Source organism: Zosterops lateralis (genome assembly GCF_965231275.1).
Source record: "Zosterops lateralis genome assembly, chromosome: 21".
Classification (NCBI taxonomy): domain Eukaryota; kingdom Metazoa; phylum Chordata; class Aves; order Passeriformes; family Zosteropidae; genus Zosterops; species Zosterops lateralis.
In genome coordinates, this window is record NC_139781.1 from 6,658,221 (window position 1) to 6,666,782 (window position 8,562).

At 50.8% G+C, this 8,562-nt stretch overlaps 1 protein-coding gene across 1 annotated transcript in view; it reads right to left on the reverse strand.

Annotated features, from left to right (window-relative positions):
- Positions 1-5,901, reverse strand: part of LOC310917706 (gamma-aminobutyric acid receptor subunit alpha-3-like) — a gene marked incomplete at its 3' end in the record, with an annotated part of 55,736 nt that extends 49,835 nt beyond the window's left edge. The window contains exon 1 of the mRNA XM_083876200.1: positions 5,848-5,901. The remainder of the gene's footprint in view (positions 1-5,847) is intronic.
- Positions 5,902-8,562: the final 2,661 nt, after the last annotated feature.

Below are 8,562 nucleotides of genomic sequence, written 5' to 3' on the forward strand. Positions count from 1 at the left end.
AATACAACAGCAGGATAAATATTAACAGGTGGCTCTAGAGCAAAACCGTTGGCAAGGCAGAGCTGACACGGTTGGGACAGATAAATGAGGTACAGGCCCAGGTGGGCATCCCTTATGTGAGGCCCTGAGTGCACCAAGTCCTGCTGGGGGACAGTGTGGGAGGTGCTGACACCAAAGAGCAACTCAGGGAGAGGAGGAAGAGGAGCCTGGGTTGTTTTCACCCTCTGGATATACCCAGTTGGGAGGTGTTGGATTATGCCCTTTTCTGAGCCAGAGATGGGGCAACTGAGGGGTGCTTTAAAAACTTTTATTCCATTTTCAGTCTCATGTGAAAGGTGAGACAATACAGATGTTACAGTTCATGCCAGAAGCTTCACAGTCAGAAGCCAAACTATTTCCTAATTATAACCCATTATAAGTGTTTCTTGGCCTATCAGTTTTTGCCACACAATGCTGTTGATGCCTAAAGCCAATCATCTAAAATCACCCCTCGTGGGTCCTATCACAATGCACCTTTCATAGTTCTATTTCTCCAAAGTGTCCAGTCTTATTTGCGAGGCCATCCTCTGAAACTTGTTCCCAGTTCCATTTCTCTCTCAACAATGTCCATCCTATTCCATGCCATTTCTAAGTCAGCATTTTCTGTCTTGATGTTTTCATACAGGTACATACATGTGAGCTTTTTGTCAGGCTTTGAGAATTCTCAACAAATCCATTTCCCACATGGAGGGTAAAAACTGGGCCCCCTCTCCCTCAGTGGGACCACCCCAGGGACAAGGAATGGGTGTCACACCCTGTCCCTGAGGAATGGAGCCCAAGTGGTGAAGGGCCTTGCTCTGCCTGAGGGGTTGTGTTGTTTTAATCCAGATTCCTGTGTTTGCTGGTCCAGCTGCACCCCATGGACACTTCGGGAGGCTCCCAAAGCTCAGCTGTGCAGGAGCCCCTGGGGCAGAGCTGGCCTGGCAGGATGCTCAGTACCACCACCCCCTCAGCAGGGCTGAGCTGTTCAGGGGCTCAGGAGGTGCTGTAGAAGTCCAAGGAAACACCAGGAGTTCCCTTGCCAGCCATGCTGCATCCAGGAGGGACAACACTGAAAACACTGATCGATCCCAGCCTGGCTGCTTAACATGGTACAAATTGCTTTTTAATTGCAATTGGAGAAACTGGCTTATCTGGGATGTTTACAACTCATCTTTTAGAAAACTGAGCAGCCTACTCTCTTCTCCTCTTCCTTGGGGCAAAATCTTTCCCTCCTGGCATGCCCTGGAAAATCCCCAGCAGTTCTCTGGAATGTTTCCCAACTATTCAATACAGGGACTTTGTCCAGCACTGCTCCAGATCCCCTCTGGGTTCCTCACCTTTACCCCAAATGTTCCTCAGGCACACTCCTGGCCCCATGAACAGCCAGTCTCTGGCTGAGCTGGAAGAAACCCCTGCCCTGCTTTGCAAACAGCTGTGGACGGGTCCCATGTGCCTCCTCCTCGAGCAGTGAGCTGCTCCCTCATAGCTCTACATTGCCAAAGCATCTTTAAACCATTCTCGAGGCTGTAAGGAAGGAAAAGCCTGGAAATGTCCCCTCCTGCCCCTTCCCAGGTGCTCCCAGGATGGCTCTGGTTCAGCTGCAGCACAAGGGGCCCAAATGTCACTAATTAGGAAATAAGAGAGAGGAGGTACAGCTGCCCAGGGAGCACCAGTGACTCTCAAACCCCCAACCCCTGTGTTCTCCCTCATGGTCACTGTGCTGGACATCACTGTGCTGGACATCACTGTGCTGGACATCACACTGGCCCTGTAAGGACTGCAAGGACACTCAGGGTAGTTTTGTACATCTGTCCTTCACAATGAATCACTCGTGGTCCCTTCATCTGCATCCCACTCTTTGAGCATCTCTTCTTTTTGGGCACAGGACGTCTCTGCCCTTGGTCAGGCAGTTCCACCTCCTTCTCCTGGCCACATTTCCTCTCTCCTGCTCTTGGCAGCTCCAGGTAAGCTCCAGGTGCTGCAGTTTCTCTGCAGGGAGCCCCAGCATGGAGAACCTGAGAGCTACAGGCAGACACTTCCCACTGCAGCCCATGCAGGCTGGGCAGAGGATCTGGGTGACTTCACAGCCCCAGACCAGCAGCAGAGGCCTGTGCTGACCACAGAAGCTCTCCTGGGACTTTTTCTGATCCTACAAGGTTGGCCATGACAACAGATGTCTGCATTCCCTCGGGGCCCATCGCTGTTCCTCCTCTGACTAAATAACCAAAGTGCCCTGTGCTCTCCCAGGGGAAACACAGGAGTTCTGCTGACAGCTCCTGCCTCTCCTCCCCCACTCTGAGCCCTAGAAGATGTTCTGTTTATGCAGCTACCCCTTCCCTGAGCCCAGACTGTCTTTCAGTGGTCATGAGGGCAAAGAAAAGACTCAGCTCTGTTCCTAGGAGGAATCCAGCCCTGGACAAGAAGAAACCTCCTGCCAGACCCTGTGACACAAATGGTTGAGTCCCCAGTGCCACAGGGTGCTCCTGCAGAAGAAGGGGTCTGACAGCCACCTTCCCTTGCCTCTCCCCTTCTAAGCTGACAAATCTCCCCCTTGCCTCAGCACAGACTCCTGGCTGGGCTGGATGTGCCCAGTTTGGGGCAGGAGCAGCAGGCAGGCCCCTCACCTGGGGCTGGCTCTGCAGCACCAGGCACTCCTGAGCAGCCTCAGCTTTGCCTCAGCTCGTGTCTGCAGCATCCTGGTAGGAAGAGGAGCTCTGGCATGGCAGCTATTAGAGTGGGTGGCAGCAGATGGTGAAAGCAGAGGGGATAAGAAAATAAATACAAAGAGGCTATCTTGAGGGGAGAAGTCACCACATTAACACTCTGCTGCTTACACAGTGTCTTCTCCCAAAGTCTAAACAAACACTGCTCGGTTCCTGGCGCACAGGAAGATGAAGGAGGGGACAGGGCTGAGCACACACAGCACTGCAGAGCCCTGGGAGGTGCTGCAGCCCCAAACCCAGCTCAGCCCTCCGTGTCCCAGATGTCTGCAGGGGCATCTCATCCAGAATGGGAAATCCAGCCAGGCAAAGAGCCTGAATGTGCTGCTTCACACAGCTTTACACACAGTTTAGGGAGCTCCATCCTTCCACCAGCCTGGTGTGGACACAAGGTCATCACATCTGCCCCTTCCATGGACTGCAGGGTGTGGGTGCTCTGGCCTGACGCCTTCAGAAAAGCCTTGAAAACATTTCCAAGGGAAATGGGGAGGGGACAGGGACTGCCCAAAGCTGTACTACAAGAAAACCAATGTTTTTTGTCCATGGCCCAGTCCCAGTGCAGCACAGCTGCTCATCTGGAGCAAGGCAATGGCCTTCCCAGCCCTCACCCAGCCTTGGACAGCAGGAGCCCATCTCTGGCTGACTGCCACCCCAGGCCCTTCCATTAACCCCAGATTTTGGGGTCTGCAGCAGGACCATTTCTGCTTCTCTGGCCACCAGCAGCAGTGGCAGAAGTCTTTCCCTCTAATTCTCCTCCCGATGGACCTCCAAGGCTTTAGCCTTGTGAAAAACAACTAAAAGTGGGGAGAGGGAGCCTGGTTCACCAGGCTGCTCCTGCCACAGAGGACAACTCACTGCCAGCCAAGAGCCCCCAAAACCTGCAGCCCTCATCAATACACCTCCCATCTGGCTCTGCCAGAGTGCCTCAGCAGGGGAACACAGAGGTGAAAGCAGCCTTTAAACACTCAAGGGCTGGCTCAGGCAAAGGCAATTTATTATGTTAAACACGTTATTAAAGGATCTAAAGCAACAGAGCAAAGATGTTCCAAGAAAGGTTTGAACTTCCCCAGCGAGGGGCTCCTGGGACTCCTCTTGTTAATCCTGAGCATGGGCTTGTCTGCAGCTGAGCCTGCAGTGAGCAGAAATGCCCCCTCAGCCCCCGTGCAGAACTTGTTCCAGTTAAATCAATACAGCCATCAGGGAGACTTGAGGAAGCAAAGCTATTAGTGGGACCACAGTTAATTCTGGGGGAAAGAAACAAGCAACAAAAGCAATAAAAGTGACTGATTGCTTATGCAGACGCTGTAACCCTTCCCTGCCTGGGCCCTGCAGCATGGCAAGGGTGAGGATGCTCACTGGAAAAGCCCTCAAAGAGCCTCAAAGGGCAGGGCAGGGCAGAGAGCTGTGGCACAGAGGTGGACACAGGGCTGGGAAGAGGCAAAGCTGCTCTGGGGAAGGAAAGGGCCATTCCAGGAGACCCCATCAGCATGTGAGAACTCAGGAGAGCAGCTCTTGGCAGCAGGACCTTCAGAAAATGAGACAGCACCTGGTGACTCCAGCTCTGGGTGGAAATCACAGTCCAGCAACGTGGGAAATGGATTTGTTGAGAATTCTCAAAGCCTGACAGACAGCTCATGTAGTATGGATCTGTGTGCAAACTTTGAGATAAGAAATGCTGAGTTAGAAATGCCGTGGAATAGGATGGACATTGTTTAGAGAGAAATGGAACTAGGAACAAGTTTCAAAGGATGGCCTTGCAAATAAGACTGGATACTTTGGAGAAATAGAACTATGAAAGGTGCAATGTAGTAGGACCCACGAGGGGTGATTTTAGATGATTTGCTTTAACAGCATTGTGTGGCAAAGGCTGATAGGCCAAGAAAGGCTTATAATGGGTTGTAATTAGGAAATAGTTTGGCTTCTGATTGTGATGATGTGAATTGTAACATCTATAGTGTCAGGGCTCAGAGCAGGGCAGGGACAGCCCCTCAGCAGCCCCAGGGACACACAGCTGTCAGCACCTGACAGGGGCCACCTCTGCCTCAGCAACAACACCCCAGGAACCCTCCCACAGACCCACATCTCCCTAATCTCACATCTCTCCTCCCCACACACCTCCCCATCTCTTCTGCCCCCTTCTATGATGCTGACTGGAGCTGTAGGCATGAGGTGGGAAGGTTTTTCTTTCTGCAGCACCTCAGACAAGTGTAGGAGCTCTCAGAGAAGCCCTGCAGCAGCAGCAGCAGTGGTGGCAGCAGTGTGGGATGCAGCTCAGGAGGCAGCAGGGCCTGGGTGAGTGCCCGGTGCCCAGAGCAGCACGGGGGGAGAGCTTGCCAGGTGACAGCTGCATAGGAAATGACTGAGAAGATGTGGAGATAGAGGCTCTCTAGCAAAGCAGGCTGACTAAAAAGCAACACCAGCATGAGCTGGAGGTTCTGCAAACTGGTGCTATGGAGCCAGAGAATGTTCAAGTTGGAAAAGGCATCAAATCCAGCTGTGCACCAGCACCATGTTCAGCACTAACCCATGTCCCCAAGTGCCACACCAACAGCCAAAGGTGACTCTACCTTTACCCAGAGAGCCTTCTCCAGTGATTTACAACCCTTTCTGTGAGAAGTTTTTCCTTACATCTAATCTAAACCTCCCCTGGTGCAACTTGAGGCCATTTCCTCTTGTCCTGTCATTTGTTCCCTTGGAGAACAGACCGACCCACGCCTGGCCACAACCTTTATGCAAGGAGCTGCAGAAAGTGAGAATGTGTCCCCTTTTCTCCAGGCTGAACTACTCCTCATCAGATTTGGGCTCCAGACATTCTCCAGCCCCTCAATGTCTTCTTTTCTGAATATATCAGCATTTCTGCGAGGGTGGTGCCTCTAAAACAGCAGGAACAGGTTCACCCACAGCTGCTCTACCTACAGACCTGTCCTTGCACTGTCACAGCCACTACAGCACCTGGGACTTGCACCTCTCAGCCCACCCAACAGCCAAACAGACTCCAAACAGCCACAAACCGAGTCTGGCACTGAGCAGCCTCCCCTCCTGACAGCACCAGAGTTATTAAAGGGTCTGTCCTAGAGGCACCAGCTGTGGGAAGCCCCACACTGACCTCCGAGCCCGGGACGCAGGCGGTTGTCGTATCCGTCCAGGAGCCTGTCCAGGATCCGTGTGAAAATGGTGATGTTGTCCTTGCTGTCATCCACAACGTCTGAGACGTGCTTCTGAGAGAGCCTGGCACCAGGAGAGGGGGGAAAACAGGGAAAATATGTTAGAAGGGAAACCTGCACTGTGTGTGCTCTGAGCAGTTCCAGGCAGGGAAGGGAGGTTGGGTCCTGCTCCAGCCTGAGGAGCAGGATGGGGGCTCAGCCTTTAATAAATTCATGTGTTTGCAGGACTCAGCTTTTGATAAATTCATGTGTTGGCAGGACTCAGCACAGGGAATTTCTGATCGGCTCCCCTCTGTCCTCACAGACCTTCCCACTGTTCCCACTGTGCCCACCTTTCCCTGCTCAGAGCCAGCAGCACCAAGGGGGAGCTGCTAATAGGGAACCCTATTTTCACAGGGAGCTGCCCCAGCATCCCCTACCTGCCCCTAAAAATGGGCATTTTCTGAGCAGAGGCTGTGGGAAGCTCAGTTATTCAAGTGCCACTGTCATGCCATGTGTTTGCAGGACTCAGCACAGGGCATTTCTGACCAGCTCCCCTCTGTCCTCTCCCCATCATTCTATGATCAGAGCCAGCAGCACCAAGGGGGAGCAGTTTAGGAATCCTGTTTTCACATGGAGCTGCCTCAGCATCCCTTTCCTGCCCCTAAAAATGGGCATTTTCCAAGCAGAGGCTGTGGGAAGCTCAGTTATTCAAGTGCCACTGTCATGCCCTGTGTTTTGAGGACATCACATCAAAGTCATGTATTTGCAGGACTTAGCACAGGGAATTTCTGACCAGCTCCCCACTGTCTCCTCCCCATCTTTCCCCTAGCTCAGAGCCATCAAGGGGGTCTTCAGGAGCCTATTTTTACAGGGAGCTCTCTCAGCATCCCCTGCCCGCCCCTAAAAATGGGCATTTTCTGAGCAGAGGCTGTGGGAAGCTCAGTTATTCGAGTGCCACTATCTCCTCACAGGCAGCATGGAAGAGGTGACACCAGTTAATTGCCAGATTGAGCCATTTCAAAGATCTCTGCCCCAGGGAAGAGGGGAGACAGAAAAGCGGAATTCAGTAAACAGGGTTAAAGCCTCATCATTAAAACACTTAGTGAACCATCCCTGCAGTTTGCTGAACTTTCCCTGTTTATAAAAACAAACGAGTTTCCACATCCCCATCTCTGCTCAACACAAGAAGCCTGGAAGCCCCCAAACAAGATGATTTCCTCAGAACACACTCTGCCCCAGGTGGAATAAAACAAGGAGTAAATTCCTCTAAAACAGCACATCTCACTGAACAAAATCTTCAATGCAGCTTTGCAAACACAAGGGGCTCAAGTAATACATTTGCATTTTGTGTCTCCCTTTCAATCAACAGAAGAGGAGATTGTGAGTCCTTCTGGAACCACCTGCCTCTAAAAAAGAGATTTCAGATGACACAGAGCAGCAGTGCTGTGGCTTCAAGCACAGCTCTCCCCAGCAGAAATAGCTGTTAGGACCAAAACAAATGGAAAGGCAGAAGGTTAAGTAACAGAAAACAAAAAGGAAAAAAATCTATAGAGATGAGGAGTTCTCGAGGAAGATGCAAGAGGAAATAAGAGAGAGATGAATGAGGCAAAAATTTTAAAAAAATAAAAAATAAAAAATAAAAAAGAAGGAGATTAAGAGGCACAAACAGGCAGTGAAATGGCTGAGGAGCCCCAGGCAGGGGAAAAAAGGCTGCTGAAACAGAGGGATGCTCAGCACCAGCTACAGGAGCCCCTCAGGAGCAGGGAAACCCTGACTGGTGAATTGGCACTAAATGAGGTGAATAACTGGGGAGCACTGGCCAGAGGAAACCACAAATGCCACAGATCAGAGATGGTGGACATGTAATTCATGGTTAACAGGTACCAAGGACAGCACCTATGACCATCAGGGGGAAGAAAAGCCCCTAAATTTTCACTTTCTAACACTTTTGCCCCTTTTTTTCCCACCCCAACCCAATGTCCTCTGATGTGTGGCAGCCACTGGTTTCAGCACACATAATGAAATAACTGGAAAAAAAAAAAAACCAAACCAAAACAAAAACAAAACAAAAAAACAACAACAACAAAAAAACCACAACCACAAAAAGTCTCAAAAAACTACAGAAAAAGGAATATTATTTAAAGACTTCAAAGCTTAATCCTGCTGCCTCCCATGTGGTCAGGCTGGTTACCCCTGACACTGCACCTGTAAATACACTGTGAAGGGTCAGTGAGGTGACAAGCACCAGAGCTGGCTTGGAGCTCTCTATCAAAGCGTTCACCCAAAATAAAACACAGATTCTGTAAGATAAAAGAAGAGCAAGGAGTGTTTCCCAGCAAAAGAGGAAAAATGGAGAGCAGGGTATGGGTACTTATAGAGTCAGGCTGAATCAATACTATTTAGAACGCTGCAGTTAATTGAAATATTCCATTTTGGGCAATTCTGACATTAATTTTCATTGGCTTCATTGACCAAACACTCTGGGAAATCAAATTTCAAGTGCCTGAGGTGCACTTCTCCAGGGGCACATCCCACCTCTCACAGGACCACTTGGCCTCTGTTTTTTAGCAAAGCAACCCCTGGAGGAGTGGTCAAGCTGGGAAGCTGAACCTCCAGGATCACAAGGAGGGTAACACAGAGCTGAAATTCCAGTTTCCATAGGGTGAGGCATGCTT